This window comes from Dama dama, chromosome 16, assembly GCF_033118175.1.
Source record: "Dama dama isolate Ldn47 chromosome 16, ASM3311817v1, whole genome shotgun sequence".
Classification (NCBI taxonomy): Eukaryota; Metazoa; Chordata; class Mammalia; order Artiodactyla; family Cervidae; genus Dama; species Dama dama.
The window spans coordinates 23,025,826-23,044,740 of NC_083696.1; the positions used below are offsets into that span (position 1 = coordinate 23,025,826).

The following is an 18,915-nucleotide window of genomic DNA, read 5'->3' on the forward strand; positions in this document are numbered from 1 at the left end:
ATCTGAGCACCACCTCCCCTAGTATATTTATTTATTTCATTTGTTTTTGGCTGTGCTGGGTCTTCATTGCTGTGCACGGGCTTTCTCTGGCTGCAGTGAGTGGGGGCTACTCTCTAGTTGTGGATGGGCCTAGTTGCCCTGTGGTGTGTGGGATCTTCCCAAACCAAGGATCAGACTTGTGTCCCTTGCATTGGCCAGTGGATTCTTTTTTTTTTTTCTTTTTATAGGTAGTTTTATATTTTCATTTTTTAATACTTCATTTACTTTTATTTATTTAATTTTTAAAACTTTATTTATTTTAATGGGAGGCTAATTACTTTACAATATTCTAGTGATTTTTGCCATACATTGATATGACTCAACCATGTGTTTACATGTGTTCCCCATCCTGAGGCAAGTGGATTCTAAACCACCAGATAAGCAGGGAAGTCCTCTCCTTATATATTTGATGGAGGAATTTAAGAGGACCCCAAAGGAGGGCTGTGAAAGGAAGAGGTGGTGTGGATGGGTCCTGATTGCCGTAGGTTCTGCTGGGCCAGTGTGCATGTTCACAGTCGTCAGGTCAAATCCTCTGCTGGGGGAACTAGCTTCCCCTGATGGAATGTTCTGGAGTGAAGGACTTTGCTGCAGCTCTCCTTGGGGCTTATTTTCTTTCAAGGATGATGCAGACTTCTGGAGATCCCTGACAGGGGCTGGTGTGGGTACAGTTTTATTGTTGTTCAGTTGCTCAGTCATGTCTGACTCTGCAACCCCATGGGCTGCAGCACGTTAGGCTTCCTTGTCCTTCACCATCTCTTGGAGTCTGCTCAAACTCATGTCCATTGAGGGTTTCCCCGATGGCATTAGTGGTAAAGAACCCGCCTGAGAATGCAGGAGACATAAGAGACACGGGTTCAATCCCTGGGTAGGAAGATACTCTGGAGGAGGGCATGGTAACCCACTCTAGTATTCTTGCCAGAAAGTCTCATGGACAGAGGAGCCTGGTGGGCTACAGCCTATGGGGTTGCAAAGAGTTGGACACAACTGAAGCGACTGAGCACTCATACATGTCCATTGAGTCGGTGATGTCATCAAACCAGTTCATCTTCTGTCGTCCCCTTCTTCTCCTGCCCACAAACTTTCCCAGCATCAGGGTTTTTTTTCCCATGAATTGTTTTCAGGGTTGTCAATAATGAGTTGTTTTAGTCTAAAAGAAAATATTAGCTTTTCTGTCTAATCCTTTTGCTCGGTTGCGGGGTTTTTATTCAGTTAGGCCGTACAGTCTTTTTGCTAGCATGCACCTCTTAACTGCTTGGCTACAGCTCAGTTCAGGGTGAGGGGCCCAGCTGACGACACGCTGTGTTTGGCCCCACACTTTCAAGCAGCGACCACTGGGCTGCCCTTCCCCACCATCATAGGTTGTAAACGTCGCCCACCACCAGGCTCTCTGGCTGTGCCCCTGCTGAGCCATGGTCCTGTTAATGAAGCTCAGCAGAGTAAAAAATAGCTGCCATGCCTGCCAGTTCTTAACTTCTGAAAGTGTGTGTTTATGCTCACACAGTTCATCTCAGAGACACATATGGGACAGGGTGAAGGGCTTAAATCGGGGGACAGATATTTTTTTTTCATTTCTAAATTCAGATTCTGTAGGGTGAAGAACTGAAGGTGAGGAGGATGGAGAGAGTCTGAGGTCCAAGACCGGCATGCAGCCCATAGAGTCACACGAACCTGTGTGGCCTGATGCTCTGCTCTCCCCATCCTGCAGTTCTGAACATCCTTGAGCGAGCCCCGCACTCTCACTGGGCGCCGTGTGTGCATGTGGGGGCCTGTAGTGTCCCTGTGAGCAGGTCTGTTTTCTCATGGCCACATGGAGACCTTCTGGGTGCTGTACCCTCCTCCCAGGTCCACGTGGTCGGTGGTGGTTCATCACTTAGTCTGCGTGGGGTTCTGTTCCTGGGGTGGTCTTCCTGGTTATATCTGGGCCTGGCCTTTCGTGGGTCTCTGGTGCTAACCAAGCCCCTGGGCTGGTCCAGAAAGGCCCCTTTGCCCATCTGGCCTCCACACTGGACCCTCTCTGGCGTATCTATATTCTCATGGGTGCTCTCCCTCTGTTGTGTCTATGTGGTTCCTCAAAGGGCCAACTCAACTCTCTGTTGGCCCTGGCAAGTGTCATTTCCCCTAGCCAGCAAATGGTGGCTAAAAATCCTGCTCCATCTGTTGGAGGAAGGGACGTTGTCACTGGGTGGCTCTTGTGCAGCCCCGAGACAGAGTTCCATGGTCCAAGGGGACCCCCATGTTGATCTACCTGAAATCATATCATTTCTGCCTGCAACATGGTTTGTGCTTCAGAGCCCACCTGCTTCGGCATTTTCTCTTTTCCGCAGGGCTGCTGTCCTGAATGAGTAATTCCTGCAGCCCAGTTGATAGGGCTGGAGACTCAATGGTGGGCAGTCGCTTCAGTCGTGTCTTGACTCTGTGTGACCCTGTAGCCCGCCAGGCTTCTCTGTCCATGAAACTCTCTAGGCAAGAATACTGGAGAGGGTTGCCATTTCCTTCTCTAGGGAATCTTCCCGAACCAGGGATTGAACTAAGGTCTCTTACATCTCCCGCATTGGCAGGTGGGATCTTTACCACTAGTGCCACCTGGGAAGCCAGAATGGCCTGAAATTCCCACAGGACTCTATGGTTGAATGTTCATTGGGGCTGCCACTCCCAGAGCTTGCTCATATTTCTCCCAAAATCAGGAAACACTGCACTCAGGCAAGTATGAAAAAGCCTGTAGAGACAGGGCATGACTTACTGGCCAATAGAAACATTCTGAGAAGTGGGAGAAGTGGCCCTTATGTTGCAACTCTGACTCAGATTCTGACATCAGCCTGCAACATGCCAGAGAGAAATAGAGCTTTGACCAGGATCAACCACAGAGCTTGGAAACCTGAAAGGGAAACTGTCCTCCTTCCCGTTGCCTCTAGCAGAGGGCAGGATGCCCAGGGGTGCCCAGATGCTGCCGGGCCTGACCTGCAGTAATGTATTGTCCCATAGTGTAAAGAGAGAATGGGTGTGGGTAGTGGTGGGGTGGGAGTGCAGGCTTGGGGCTTCAATTACAGTGCCTCTGGGTTCTGTTATTCACTCAGCATGCTTTACACACCTACTGTGTGTCAGGTGCTGTTTTAGAAGTTATAGGCCCACAGAGGGCAGATCTGGCCCTGGGAGGGGTGGACGTGTGAGGCAAAGAATCACATGTTAAGTGATGACAGAAGTAAGCACAAGGTTACAAAGTGTGATGAGTCCCTGTAGGGCAAAAAGCACTTGCTAAAGAGGGAACATTGTGCAGAGAGCTGAAGGACTAGTGGGAGGGATGTAGCTGATGTGTGTGTGTGCACTAGTTTATCCCAGATGAGAGGAACAGCATGTGCAAAGGCCCTGGGGCAGGAGACTCCTGGCCCATTCAGGGAACTTATGGAGGGTCAGGTGGAAATAACCTGGTGCTGATGTGGGGCCACCAAGAGGAATTTACTTTAAATAAAGGGTCCATGGGACAATTTGCTTTCCCAGAGTATGTTTGCTTACATGTGTGTGTGTGTGTGTGTGTGTGTGTGTGTGTGTGTGTGTGTACACAGGTGGCAAGGCAAAGAAGGAAGCAGAGGCCGTGAACAGAAGGAACTGGGAAGCCCCTGGTACCCAGATGGACACCTTGTAGGTGAGTAAAGCTGTGATCTCATAGTCATCATGGTGGGGACCTGGTACACCATATGAGTGGGTCACACCAGTCACAGGCAGCCTAGGGGCAGGGGTAAGACGGGGGGGTTGAGGGTCTTCTCCCCCAAAGGAGGGGGATCAAATCTTTCCTGACATTTCCAAAGGGTTAATTGCTATCAGTGGGGAACTCTGGGATTAGAAGAGAAAGTGGTGGGGGGCATCTTTGTTATCCTGTTTTGCTGAAAAAGGAGGGGAAGTGACATTCCAGGAGCACCTACAGGGATCAGGCATGGTCCCCGTGCTTTATCTCACCAACCTCATGAGAAGGAGACCCTTAATACCCTCAGTCAGCCAACATCACTGAAGGGAGGCAGGCTATGGCCTAGGGCGTCCTGGGCCGTGTCTTCCTCTGAAGCCTGTTTGCCAGCTGGCTTTGCTCTAGGAGGCCCTGCCATCACAAGTCCCTTCCCTCCCCTCATCCTCCTGCAGTCCCAGCCCAGGGCAAGCTCCTTGTCCATTTGTTGTGCTGCCCAGAGGAGGCTAGGTCTCTGGCTTTGTCCTTTACTGCCCTGAGCTCCCCCAGGCCCAGCCCAGAACTCCCCATACCTGCAGCCTCAGGTTTCTCCTCTCATCCCTCTGCTGGGGCTTGGAGAGCTTAGTGACCCTGAGGTGGGAGGAGGGGCATCTGTGTGATGGGCTAGGTCCAGGGAGCTGTGGGTCCTGGGGGTGTGGGGGATGGGGTGCAGGAGACAGGAGATGGAAATGTGGAGGATGGGGGTGTGGGTCCTGGGGGATGTGGGAGCATGGGAGTGTGGAGATCTGGGAAGTGGGTGCCTGGGAGTGTGAAGGTTGGGAGTGTGGGGCATGGGAGTTTGGGGACCTGGAGGTGTGAGGGTTGTGGGTGCCTGGGAGTATGAGGGTTGGGAGGGTAGGAGATGGGAGTGTAGGTGCCAGGGCTTCTGTGTCAGGGAAACTTGGGTTCTCTGTTGCCTTGATCAACAGCAGGATAAGCTCCCCAATCATGCTTTCTCATTTGTGCCACTTATTCTAAGAACCGTGTGCTGAACATGCAGTCTCTGCCATGCAGACTTGGCACAGAGCAGACTGTCTCTAGGAGCCTCCTTTCCACCCTTCCTTCCACCATTGACCATCCCCATGCTCCACCAGAGCTCAGCTGTCCGTGGGGCCCCCAGGAGCCCAGGGCGGGGCTGACCTGGGCCAGGTGGTGGTCCCAGGCACCCACATGCTGATCCATTCCTGTGACCATACAGAATCCCCAAGAGGTCTCAGCAGCTTTCTTTGGGAGCGGAATGTTCCCAGGGGTCTAGTTTGCCCCTTTCAGGCAGTTTCTTTCTGGAAAACTCAGAAATTTGCCAGAAATAGGAAAGGCACCCCTGGGACTAGTTGGACCCAGATGGAGTGTTCCTGGAGCCCAGAATCCACTGCGGATCATTACGACTGCGAAGAAGGAACCCTGGCACCAACTATGGGCACTGAGCAGCCTGCCTCCAGAATCAGAGTTGCAGGCCCCAGGCCGGCAGCCAACCATTTTTTTCACTGATGACTCTTTTATCTTCCTTAAAATGACCCCCACAATACCTCCTCGCCCTGCTGTGAGTGTGGCTCTAGTCCTGTTTGTGCTCTCTCTGCTCCCAGCACCGGAGAAACCAAAGACCATCTAGTAAATATAAAAGATTTCATTCCAGAAAGCCATCTTTTGAAATCAATTTCTGTTTATTGACCCTGATTCATCATTTAATAGGTATGCAGGAGGAGAAAGGGGTGACAGAGGATGAGATGGTTGGATGGTATCACTGACTCAATGGACATGAGTTTGACCAAACTCCGGGAGATGGTGAAGGTCAGAGAAGCCTGGTCTGCTGCAGTCCCTGGGGGTCGCAAAGAGTCGGACACGACTTAATGACTGAACAACAACAAATACAGTCTGAATCCCTTACTTCTGCTGCTCATGAGCCTGCTGCTCTGGGGTCAGCTTCTCTTCTTAAAGGCATAGGTATGCAGGAGCTCTTCTGCTAGGCAAGTGTTCCCAAGCTGCTTTCTCTGAAGCAGCCGCTTCCCTTTGAACTTGGCCGACAGCACAAGAAGCTGGACCAGAGATGGCTGGGAGTCACGTCCTCCACTTTCACTTGCTTTGCTCCTGGTTCCACTGCTGTTTCTCCTGGTGGTACTTGCTGCTGGGTTCCACCGTGACAGCTCGGTGGGGATGGAACCGCAGCTCGGACCCTGCCTCCTGAAGTCAGTTCCTAAAAGACAACCTCCCTGCCTGTTCAGAAGGGACCACGTGCCCCTAAGGGACAGTTAATACAAAATTTACTCTTCGAATCCCCCCTTTTCTGTTTATAATAACACTCTTCAAAGCTGGCTTGTATAGCAGGAGTCCTTTCCTTGAAGGTGAAGGAAGTTCAGCCTGTCCCACATTTGTGGGTGCCCCTTTTTCCTTTAATAGCATCTGCAGAGCTTTGGGGTGGCTCTTCCTGCTGACAGGCCCCAGTTTTGGGCTGATGGTTGTGGGCCCAGGGCTCCTTGAGCTGAGAAGGGGAGTCCTGAGGCAGAGATTCCCATGATCCCCCTGATATTGTGATTCATAATAAATATAGAATATGGTCTTTGCCCAGTTTCTTGGCTCGTGGTTCCCCAAAACCTTGGAATTTTCAAGCAACGAGAGCAATGGGAGCATCTTTTGGATTCCCTTGTGGCTCAGCTGGTAAAGAATCCGCCTACAATGTGGGAGATCCTGGTTCGATTCCTGGGTTGGGAAGAGCCACTGGAGAAGGGAGAGGCTACCCGCTCCAGTATTCTGGCCTGGAGAATTCCATGGACTGTAGAGTCCATGGGTTTGCAAAGAGTCGGACACAACTGAGCGACTTTCACTTTCACTTTGTTATAATGTTTGGTCCCTTGTCCTCAGTTACCTGAAATTGCTTCAGAGCCATAAAGGTGAAATGGACATCCCTTCCTACCATGCCTGAGTTTATGTTAATGAGGTGGCTTTTGGACCACACCTAAGGGACTTCTGGTGGCTTAGAAGGTAAAGAATTTGCCTACAGCATGGGACACCCAGGTTTGATCCCTGGATTGGGAAGATCCCCTGAATAAGGGAATGGCTACCCATTCTGGTATTCTTGCCTGGAGAATTTCATAGACAGAGGAGCCTGTTGGCTACAGTCCAGGGGGTCACAAAGAGTCAGACATGACTTAGTGACTAACAGTTTCATTAAAGATGGAGAGCTGGTTACCAAGGGGATCAATAAGAATGGCGGGGGAGGTAAAACTTTCAGCCCCATGACCTGGTTTCCAGGGAATGGAGAGGGGGCTGAATCAGTCACCAACAGCCAATGATTTCATCAGTCATGCCTGTGTAATGAGGCTGCCACAAAAGTCCAAAGGAATAGATTCAGAGAGCTTCTGGGCTGGTGAATCAGAACTTGTCCTTGTGCTGTTGGACTGGTCCCCAAACACCACAGGGACAGAAGCTCCTTTGTTTGGGACCTCTCCTCATCTGGCTTTAACATCCTCTGCAATTGGCAGGTGATCTAGTGAGTCAATGGGTTTTGTGAGTTCTGTGAGCTTCTCTAGCAATTACTGGGATACAACGTGGAGGTCATGAGAACCTCTGATCTGCGGCTAGTTGGTCAGAAACAAGGTGACCAACTGAACTAGCAGTTGGCATCTGAGTGGGGAGTGGTCTCCTGAGAGTGAGCCCCTAACCTGTGGGACATGACACTATCTCTAAATAGAGAGTGTCAGAGTGGAATGAAATTGTGGGACACCCAGTCAGAGTCTGCTGAGAAATGCATGGTGTAGGAAATACACAAACAGTATCACATAGTCACAAGCTGTAAGCAGGAAAGTTTAACATAGTGGAAAGGACTCAGGGTAAATGCTTTCCTGAGGTGGGACAAATACCAGGGTCAGGCTGGGAAGTGGTTTAAACAGTTGGTGATTAGTAAGGAAGGTGTGGAATGATTGCTCGGTAACTTTGAGGCATTTATGTGTGCATTGCCATTTTGTTTATTCTTGGCATGCATAGAGCATCCTTGGGTGACCAGGTTGTATGTGGCCCTTTGAAGCTCTAGTCTGCTGGCTTCTGTGCCCAGGCTGCAGAAATGGCTATTTCTTTGGTAGCACTGCCTCCAATTACAGGCACGGTGTCCTGCTGGAAAGAAGGTCTTTGAAGTACTGGCAAACTTCACACTGGACAAAAAAATATTGCTCTGAGAGTGTCCTATGGAGGGAACTCAGCCCACTCACTGGATCTTGGGGACAACATTGCTCTGGTCCAGCAGGGCCCCACTGCCCTTTTGAGCTAACCTGAGGGGGCCAGCCATCCAGCGCCATATGGTCAGTAAGGAGGAGGTGTCCTGCCAGGAGAGGTTCTTTCCACTTTGAGCCCAGGCTTCCACGTGAGTACCTGTACAAGTTCACATGTCTCCCGGTTCTGGGATGTGAGTTGCGGTGCTGGGTCTCTGGGTGATGTCATTGGAGGTGTGGGTGTCCAGGGTCATGATGGTGTCCGAGGTCATGATGAACAGTTCCTGGTAGTTGCCCTTCCCCTCTAAAGATCTGTAAATGTTAACATCTTTGTAAGGTTGGGGAACACTCAGCCCAAACTAGATGAATAAAAATTGCAAAATTACAGCTCCAGGGAGTGGGCTGTCCCTGGAATGACTGGATCCCTTCTGCAACTCCTCTTTTCCTTTCAAAATAAGCAGGATATGAAGCTTGGAACTCACAGGGAAGGTTTGTTTCAGACCCCACAGAGCTGCTTACAGTAAGGCAATGAGATTTGCTTTCTCTGTATTGCTGTCAGCCATGCTTCATCGGACACTGAAGGGCTTTGACTTGTATAGCCAATGGCCGGCCCTGCATCCCTGACTGGGTAGCCCCTTGGTTACTGCCCTCCTGAGGGGACTGGGGCACAGTTAATATGCCAGAATCTTGCAGTACACATCAGAGGCTGCCAGGCCAGGCAGCCAGCAGCTTGGGGGACTTTCTGAGCCCTCAGGATGTCTCCCCAGGAGGTACTCTTCCCATGCCTTGAAAGGCTCCCAGGAGTTTGAGCAGGAGAGAGACTAAGATGGATCTCAGGTGGTGCTAGTGGTAAAGAACCCACCTGCCAATGCAGGAGGTGCAAGAGACACAGGTTTGATCCCTGGGTTGGGAAGCTCACCAGGAGGAGGGCATAGCAACGCACTCCAGTATTCTTGCTTGGAGAGTCCCATGGACAGAGGATCCTGGCAAGCTACAGTTAATGGGGTCTCAAAGAGTCAGACACACCTGAAGTGACTTAGCACATAAGGTGGGTCTCAGACAGTCTGAACTCCTTGCTTGTTCAGAATGTGAACTCTGGTCATAATCGACAGCACTGGCATTTGTTTATAAAGTCTTCATGAGGCTGCAATTGGAAACCACACAGAGCAAGAACAGTTTTACAGGCTCCAGCTCGATGGACGCCTGACATCACACTCGGTTGTTTTCCAGAACTAAACTGGTTGACCTCTGCTGCTGCATGTACTTATCAACAACTTGGAGAAAGAGAAATTTTTCTAATTTATGAGAAAATGGAATGTTTTCTGCAGGAGCCTTTTAGGTCTGGCAGAGAGAACACAGCAAAAGTTGAGAAAATTTAGTCCATGTTGATCCGGGCCAATGTTTGATTAAAGGTTTTTGTAAACTTCTGGCTGAGGGAGGATTAGAGTGAAGGTGGGTGGGTTCAAGGGCCAGGTCTTATCTGAGATCATGAGAAGTAAAATGATTGCAAAATACTCTGGCATGGAGGACACAATGAGGTCATGTCCCAGGGAGACCTGCTCCCAGGAGGACAATCCTGGGGAGCTCCTGTAATTAATACTATAGAAGGGAGCAGGAGACAGTAGAGTTGGCCAGAGGGAGGTGTGCAGAGTCAGTGCAAGCCCACTAAAGCTGCAGCCAAGCCCTCTAAGCACTGGGGAGCAGCAGCAAGGAGCAGCGCCAAGCCCATCACCAAGCACAAGAAGGCCTGTTGATGGTTCATGTGGGGGCATCCGGTCCTTTCACTTAATGGCAAACAGAAGGGGAAAAAGTGGAAACAATGACAGATTTTATTTTCTTGGGCTCCAAAATTACTGCTGATGGTGACTGCAACCATAAAATCAAAAGACGCTTGCTCCTTGGAAAGAAAGTGATGATAAACTTAGTGCATTAAAAAGCAGAGACATTGCTTTGCTGACAGAGGTCTATATAGTCAAAGCTCTGGTTTTTCCAGTAGTCATGTATGGATGTGAGAGTTGGACAATAATGAAGGCCAAGAGCCGAATAATTGATGCTTTAGAACTGTGGTGTTGGAGAAGACTCTTGAGAGTCCCTTGGACTGCAAGATCAGCCAGTCAATCCTAAAGGAAATCAACCTTGAATATGCATTGGAAGGACAGATGCTGAAGTTGATGCTACAATACTCTGGCCACCTGATGCGAAGAACTGACTCATTAGAAAAGACCCTGATGCTTGGAAAGATTGAATGCAGGAGGAGAAGGGGGTGACAGAGGATGAGATGGTTGGATGAGATGGCTCATTGACTCAATGGACATGAGTTTGAGCAAGCTCTGGGAGATGGTGAAGGTCAGGGAAGCCTGGTGTGCTGCAGGCCATGGGGTTGCAGAGAGTTGGACATGACTTAGCGACAGCATCAACAGCAACAACGCCCTCCTTCAGCCACTGTTCCTGCCTGTGCCTTCCAGGCTGCACCTGGAACCTATAGTTTCCCTCTTTCTAGCAGAAGCATCACGTTGTGCAGCTGAGCTGGGGACTCCTGGCCTTATGAGCAGCTGTTGTCCATGGAAGCTGGGTGTTGGCAGATAAATCCTAACCCCTCATGGACGACTCCCAGGCAGCATCAGTGTGTCCCCTAGAGCTCCCAGCATGATGAGCTCTAGATGCCAACAGTGTGGCTTGATGGACAGCATGCCCCTCATGGGCCTCCTTCCTTCCTGCCTCACCTGCCTCTCCCCTCCTTTCCCCCTGGGCAGACAGCTGTACTGGGTGCTTGCCTCCAAGTTGGCTCTTGGAGGCTCCTCACAAGGGGAGGCCTCCTCTCCAGTCAGTGTGATGAGGTGGGACCTAGAGGAACACGGACTGTGCCTCTGCTCCTGAATGAAGCCCCTGATGGGGAAAATGCACCATGGAGGGTCTCCCTGACCCAAGTCTCTGTGTACCATCCCAACAAGCAGCAACCATGGAGTAGTGGTCCCTGGAGACCTCATCTGACCTGGGGTGAGTTGGACGATAAAGAACACCGAGTGCTGAAGAATTATCGTTTGAACTGTGGTGCTGGAGAAGACTCTTGAGAGTTCCTTGGACTGCAAGGAGATCAAGCCAGTTAATCCTAAAGGAAATCAGTCCTGAAAACTCATTGGAAGGACTGATGTTGATGTTGAAGCTCTGATTCTTCGGCCACCTGAGGCAAAGGGCTGACTCATTAGAAAAGACCTGATGGTGGGAAAGATTGAGGGCAGGACGAGAAAGGGATGACAGAGGATGAGATGGTTGGAAGGCATCATTGAGTCAATGGACATGAGTTTGAGCAAGCTCTGGGAGATGGCGAAGGTCAGGGAAGACTGGTGTGCTGCAGTCCATGGGGCTGCAGAGAATCGAATGTGACTCTGACAGAACAACAACATTGAGATTTATAGGAAATATATATTTGGCTGTGTTCCACAGTTCCTCGCTCACAGCTCATAAACCCTTGGAATTTCTAAATGTAGAGAGTGATAAAACTGTCTTTTGTCATATGGATGAGGTGACTTTTAGCAGCACCTAAATATGGGGGCCTATTGCCAGGAGAACCAATCATGTGATTAGAGGGCTGGAATTTCAGTCCCATCCCTTGATTTCCAGGGAGGGGAGAGGAGGTTGAATCAGTTGCCACTGGCCAGTAATTTAGATAGCCGTGATAATGTAATGAAGCCTCCACAAACCCTCAAAGGGCAGATTTTTGACCATTTCAGGGAGCTTCTATATGCCACCGAGTTGGGCCCCAAGCTCTGTGTGGACAGAGACCTCTCTGTTCAGAACCTCAGCCTATGAATCTCTTCATCTGACTGTTGATTCATATCTTTTAACATCCTTTTATAATAAATAGTAATCTGTTGAGGAAATGGATTTTCTTGAGTTCTGTGAGCCATTCTAGCACATTAATTGAGTCGAGGAAGCGGGTGGGGGTTTGTGGGAAGCTCTGATTGATAGTAGATGGGAAGCACACACACAGAGGGGAAGCGTAGGTGACAACCTGGGTTTGTGGCTGGCATCTGAAGAGGAGAGTGGTCTTGTGGGTTGGAGCACTTTACCTGTGGCATCTGATGCTCTTGCTGGGTAGATAGTATTAGAATTGAGTTGAAGTCTTGGATCCCCTGCTGGCATCTGAGTATTGCTCACCAGTGTGGGGAAACTACACATAGGTGTTGGATTCATTCCAGGGACCCCGAAGAAGGATCTTAGAGGATGCAGTCAAGTTAAGATGAGAGAATTAGAGTGGGTCCTAATCCATTATGACTGGAGTCCTTATAAGAAGAGGAAAAGGCAGACGCACAGGGAAGATGGCCATGTGAGAGCAAAGGCAGAGATGGGAGCAGTGAATCTATGAGCCACCATCAAAATCTGGAAGAGGCAATAACGGATTCCACCCAGAATCTTGCAGGGAGCTTGCTGACACCTTGGTTTCTGATTTCTGGACTCCAAAACTGTGAGATGATACATTTCTATTGCTTAAGCACTCCAGTTAGTGGTGCTTTGTTAGAGCAGCCCCAGGAAACCAGGCCTCTGTACCACAGTCATCTCAGCAGTGCTTCTCTTCCTGAACTCAGGGAGTTACTGGAAAACAAGTAAATACACCTGCCAAATGCATCCATCAATGCAGCATTGCTGTGCATGTCATGCAGTGAATCTTCAAACCCAGCTCCCTGGCATCAGCATACCCATCTTGCAGAAGAAGAAACTGAGGCTCAGAGACCACTCAGAGACTCAGCATCACCCAAGACTGCACAGACAGGAGTTGGAGGAGCAGTGATGGGGCTCTAGGTTTCCTGCTAGCATATCGAGCTCAACTCCATGCCCGTGGGTCTCCAAACTGGAAACATAGAGGGGGTAAGATGTTTTCATAAAAGGGGAACATCTCAGGCTAGAGAGATTATGACTTGTAGAGTCATATCTTTCTCTTGTGAAGAGTTGACTCATTGGAAAAGACCCTAATGCTGGGAGAGATTGAGGCATAAGAAGAAGGGTCGACAGAGGATGAGATGGTTGGATGGCATCATCGACTCAATGGACATGAGTTGAACAAACTCCAGGAGATAGTGAAGGACAGGGAAGCCTGGTGTACTGTAGTCCACAGGGTCACAAAGAGTTGGACACGACTGAACGACTGAACAACTCTCTGGCTTCGTTTTCTAGAATCAGCTATATGACTCTGGCCAAATTGCTTGTGCCGTGAGGTTCCACTTGCCCATCTGTACAATGGGTGTAATAATGAGTAGCTCCAGTAAGCAATGAAATGAACGACTTAGGTGGCTATGTGAGCCTGGTCATTTGCTGAAGACCCAGCATTTAAATGTGTGCTTTCTGTTTTCTGCATTATAACGAGCAGGGGTGTTTTTATGTGCTGTCCCCTGAGAATGACAGCCAGTGGTGGGACCCATGAAGGGCTGGGGGGACACCACCGTGAGTGACAGACTCTGTGGCAATGGAGGGTTTCCTGCAGCATGCGCCGACCACATGCCTCCTTCAAGAGTTCCCTTTTGAAAATTTATTTTTAAATAAATGAAAAAATTGTACGTTTTCTTCTTCATGGCTTCACTGAGTGTTTGTTGCGATGCGTGGCCTTTCTTTAGTTGTGGTGAGGGGGCTGTGTCTCACTGGGTGTGCAGGGGTCTCACTGTGATGGCTCCTTTTGTTGGGGAGCATGGGCTCCAGACCACAAGCTCAGGGGTTGTGGTGTGTGGGCTTACTTGCCCTGCAGCATGTGGCACCTTCCCAGACCAGGGATCGAACATGTGTCCCCTGCACTGGCAGAACGTAAATCCTTGGGATTCTTTAGGCAAGAATGCTGATGTGGGTTGCCATTTCCTACTCCAGGGGATCTTCCTGACCTAGGGATCAAACCCGTGTCTCTGCTGCACTGGCAGGCAGACTCTTAAACACCGGACCACCAGGGAAGCCCCAAGAGCCCCTTTTGTAAGCGAGGGGCTGAAGCCCGGGGATTCAAGACCTTGAATCCTTAGGAGAGCTGAGAGGCATTTCTGGGCTCCACTGGGCCTTCTGTTGCCCATCTGTCCAGTCTATCCATCCTGAAGGGTTGCTCCCAACTCCTCCCGCTCCATCCATTTATTCACAGTGAGTAACACGCAGTGTTGGTGTGTGAGCCTGACCTGGGAAGAGTTTAACAAGTGCAGTTTGTGAAGGCAGAGATGTGGAAAGTGATTCTGGAGGCGTCAGCAAAATAATATCTATCCATTTCCCTGGTGGCTCAGCTGTAGAGAATCCACCTGCAATGCAGGAGACTCAGGAGATGCAGGTTCTATCCCTGAGTCAAGAAGATCCCTTGGAGAAGGAAATGATAGCCCACTCCAGTATTCTCCAGTCTGGAGAATCCCATGGACAGAGGAGCCTGTTGGCTATAGTCCATGGGGTCACAATGAGTTGGTCACAGCTTAGCGACTAAACCACAACATCTATCTATTTATCTATCATCTATTATCTATCTCTGTATGTAAATGAGAGGAAAATGTGTAACCATTTGCAAAAACAGAACCATAACTGAGCAGGAACATCACCAATGGCTTCATCTCAGGAGCGGAGCTGAATGAAAGCTGAAGGTTGGGAGGACACAGTCCAGGGTATTTTCAGGCAAATATGGGGAATTATACTGACAACTATTGCAAATCATGCTTCATAGTGAAAGCCAGGCCAGGAAACCACTTACCCAGGTAGTAGCAAAGTATATACAGCAGCCTCATTTTCTCTACGGTTGTAAAACATCCACATACCACAGTTACTCATGGAGAAAACTTGCTGTCCCACCTTTAGTTCTTGTGAAAGCTGAGCCCTCTGTCATTTCCATCTGCCACCTGGTGGGCTATGAATAGAAGGAAGTCAGTAAGTTTACACAAGCTAGTAGGTAAAATCTCCTTTGTCCATTCTCAGCCCAGAAGGGATTTTTTTTCCCCTGTTACCATTTGTTGTGTGAGGAAGGCGTGTGGGGGGAGGGGCTGTGGTCGATTTTCAGGTCATGCTGTATTGAAAATAATATTGATACAACTTGTATTGTCAGAGTTCCCAGAGAAACAGAACCAATAAGATAGATGGATATAAGAGAATTATTATAGCAATTGACTCACACATTTATGGAGGCTGAGAGGTGCCATGATCTGCTGTCTGCAAGCTTGAGATCAGGAACGTCTGGACAGGAGAAGACAGACATCCCACTTAAGAGGGCAGAGTGAATCTGCCCTTCCTCTGCCTTTTTTTCAGGTCCTCAGGAGATTGGCTGATGACTGCCCACTCTGCAAGGGTGACCTTGACTCAGTCCACTGAATCAAATGCTAATCTCTTCTGAAACATCCCACAGATGTACCAAGAAATAATGTTTTACCAGGTGTTTGGCAAACAGTTCCACCAGTCAAGTTGACACATAGAATTAAACGTCTCACCATCTCTTTGGAAAACAGCCTGAGTGTGGGCCCCCTCGGCTTGGCTTTGCCTGGAGAAGTAGCACAGGAGACACCTACAGCTATTTGCAGAAGTAGGGGCGATGGAGCTGGTCTGATCTCGCTAGGGAAACACAATCTAAGTGACTCTGAACAGGCCAGCACAGGCATGGCAGTTCATAGTGTGGGCCTTGTTCAGACATCTGGTACACCTGCCATTTGGGGGTAAAATGCCCCCAAACTGCAGATGGCTCTTGCCAGACTGAGAGTGTCCATGGGCGGCCAAGACAGTCTCAGCTTTGCTTTTCCTCTGCAGCCAGTCTAGAGGAGCCACATGAACAGCAGGCAGGCCAAAAAGCCTCCTGGAGGTTGGAAGGATCTAGTCTTTGTGGACAGTGTTTTTAAGAACCACAATAAGGAAGATTTTGGGATCTTGATCAGTGCCAACTATTTCAGGGTCCAGCCATGGCTGGCATCCCTCCATGGTGCCATTAGAGGCACTGACCAGTGTGTCTAGAATTTCTGACAGCCCATCATGGCTTGGATGCTAGTGTTGGCCAAACCACCATTCTCTTTTGGAAGGTTCTGAAGAAGGTGTCAGCTCTTCTGAGGATGAACCACTGCGATTCTTTAAACTTTCCAGTTGCTATCAGGTTACAGACTCGGATCTGTGCTCGACACAGACTATTCTAGTAGCTGTGCTGATATTGAAATGGACACAAGCTGTCCAAAGATGTGTTGTGCTCACCTGGATGCACAGCCAGGGTTTAGGCAGATTTTCTTTGATCTGATTCCTTAAGTTGGAGACATTCACCATGCCTCCCCATCGTCCTATGGGCTTCCTTTGAAATCAACAACAAATTAATCTCTGATGACCACAGACAATATTTGACACAGACATGGACTGAAGCCCACCAGATTTCTCTGTCCATGGGATTTCCCAGGCAAAAATACTGGAATGGGTTGCCATTTCCTTCTCCAGCGTATCTTCCTGACCCAGGGATCGAACCTGTGTCTCCTGCAGCTCCGGCACTGGTGGCAGATTCTTTACCACTGATCTACCTGGGAAGCCATTTATTTATTATGGAATATAATGGCTCTGCAATGTCATGTTAGTTTCTGCGTACAACAAAGTGAGTCAGCTATGTGTATACACATATTCCCCCCGCCTTGAACCTTGCTCACACCTCGCCCCCCAACAACCCTCTAGGTGATCACAGCCAGCTGAGCTCCACTGTGATGTACAGTGGGTTCCCACTAGTTGTCTATTTTATACTTGGTAGCGTATATATGTCAATCCTGCTCTCCCATTCATCTCCATCCCACCACCTCCCCTACCCGCCCCGGATCCACATGTCTGTTCTCTACATCTGCATCTCTATTCCTGCTCTGGAAATAAGTTCATCTGTGCCATTTTTCTAAATTCCATATATATGCATTAATACATGATATTTGTATATTCATTGGAAAGACTGATGCTAAAGCTGAAGCTCCAGTACTCTGGCCACCTGATGCGAAGAGCTGATTCATTGGAAAAGACCGTGACGCTGGGAAAGATTGAGGGCGGAAGGAGAAGGGGGAGACAGAGGGTGAGATGGTTAGATGGCATCACTGATTCAATGGACATGAGTCTGAGCACACTCCGGGAGACAGTGAAGGACAGGGAAGACTGGCATGCTGCTGTCCATGGGGTCACAAAGCAGCAGACATGACTGAGCGACTGGCAACAGAGATGACATTTGTTTTTCTCTTTCTGACTTTCTGTGTGACAGACTCCAGGTCCGTTCACATCACGGCAACATCGAGGCCTTTTAGTGGCTCTGACCAGATGGTGGGGGATGGGGTGGTCTCCAAGAGCAGGCCAGGGGCTTCTTTCCCTTCCTGTGAGTGAGAAGCCTGGCTTCAGGGACAGGGCATTTAGGTGGTTGTGAGTGCCTTTGCTGGCCATGAGACAAGCGTCTGTGACCTCGGTTCTTCAGGACAAGGAGAGGCCTGGGAAGTCGAGCCATTTGTCCTGCAGGACACTCGGTGATGACTCTCAAGCTGTCAGCAGAGTGGCTATCCAAACATGAACCCGGATGCACCATCTGTACACTGATCTGACATTGGATTCCTCTCTGGATTCCCAAGGTGCCATGGTCAGCTGTGACTGTCCCCTGACCCAGAGCCCTGAGTCAGCCCTGTCATCGCCCAGCCTGGCCCTGCTGTGGAGCCTCCCTCCACGTGTGCCTGAAGATGCGGGTCCGGCCAGTGACTGCCTCTGTCTTCTCTCAGGTAACCCAGGAGGGTTGGACTAGATTGAGATTGCTCCTCCACTAAGCTGGAAGCCTCACGGGGTGGCGGACACGATTCAGTTCCCAGACAGTTTAAACATCTGCTCCTGCATTTTGAGTGTTTAAGGTGGTGCCTTCAGAGGGAAGCTCAGGCCTCCAGTTTTCTGGGCTCCCCACCCTCCCTACTGTAGGCCTGGGCATCCTGCGTTTGCTTTATGCAGCCACCAAAGGCCTTGGGAAGTGTCACCTTGTATCATAACTCTGAACCAGCATGAATGACATGACTTCAAGCCAGTTAGGTCACAGCCTGCAGGCGGGTAGGCACCGGGGCTGCTTCAGGGGTTGGGGGGTGGGTGGGGACAGGGACAACGGCCCAGTTGAAGTAGATCCCTGCCCTCAGGCATGGCTTCCCTTTGTGTCTCTTCATTCTGTGGCCTCTGCTTGGAGTTCTGAGCTTCGTTCCCAATAAGCCTTATTCGGGTGACTCTGTGGCTGGAGGTTGCCATGATATCAGAGCACCTGAGCAGAGGGCAGGTCTCCAGGCGCTGCCTGAGGGAGGTCTGGCCCCCTGCTCTGCCTCTCTCCCGCTCAGTCCACTTGCCCAGATCTCCTGGGGGCCCCCCATCTTGGCTTCCATCTCACCTCTGTAACACCAGCTCCCACAAGACCAGTGGCCTCTCCTGGACACGCTGCTTTCCCTTTGCTGGCAGCCCATCACTGTCTGCACTCTTCAGGACTTGCTTCTTCCGGGTTTTCTGTTTATTGCTGCTTCCCCCTCGGCTAGAATGCATACCCTGAGGGTAGAATACCTTGTTGAGCGCAACCACTGTGCTCTGAGCAGAGTGAGGTTCTGGGGTAAATAAGGTGACTGAATCAAATGTAGGAGCCGGGCTCACCTTGCCAAGGGCTCCATCCTCAAGGAGTGAAACCCAGGCCCCGAGAGCCCACTGACTTGCTGGACATGGTGGCCCTAGCAGTGGTGAAGTGGGTGGCTTGCGATCCACTCAGGGACCTTCTGATGACTCACCATCCCAACTATGAACAATCCACCCCCTCTTCCTCCTCGAATCCCCACTGCAGACGAAGTGGCCTGTGGACTGAGCTCCAGGCCCTGAATGAATGAGCTGGTGAGCATGCGCAGAAGGCTCTGACCAGCTCTCCTGTGTAGCATGGGCAGGGCACTGGGCGCAGGTTCTCAAGCCAGGCCAGTGACTATGCCACTTCTCTCTGCCTCATTTTCCCCTCTTAGGAGTACTGTGTAGTTTGAA

At 50.0% G+C, this 18,915-nt stretch overlaps 1 long non-coding RNA gene across 3 annotated transcripts in view; it reads left to right on the forward strand.

Annotated features, from left to right (window-relative positions):
• LOC133071163 (uncharacterized) overlaps nucleotides 1-18,915 on the forward strand; it is a 31,329-nt gene that overhangs the window by 597 nt on the left and 11,817 nt on the right. For 2 of the 3 annotated variants that reach the window (XR_009696366.1, XR_009696368.1), the window contains exons 2-3: nucleotides 3,600-3,679; nucleotides 17,505-17,648. This is a non-coding gene — a long non-coding RNA (uncharacterized LOC133071163). Of the gene's footprint in view, nucleotides 1-3,599; nucleotides 3,680-5,440; nucleotides 6,266-17,504; nucleotides 17,649-18,915 lie in introns of those variants that run through there. The other variant, XR_009696367.1, reaches the window with a different exon arrangement.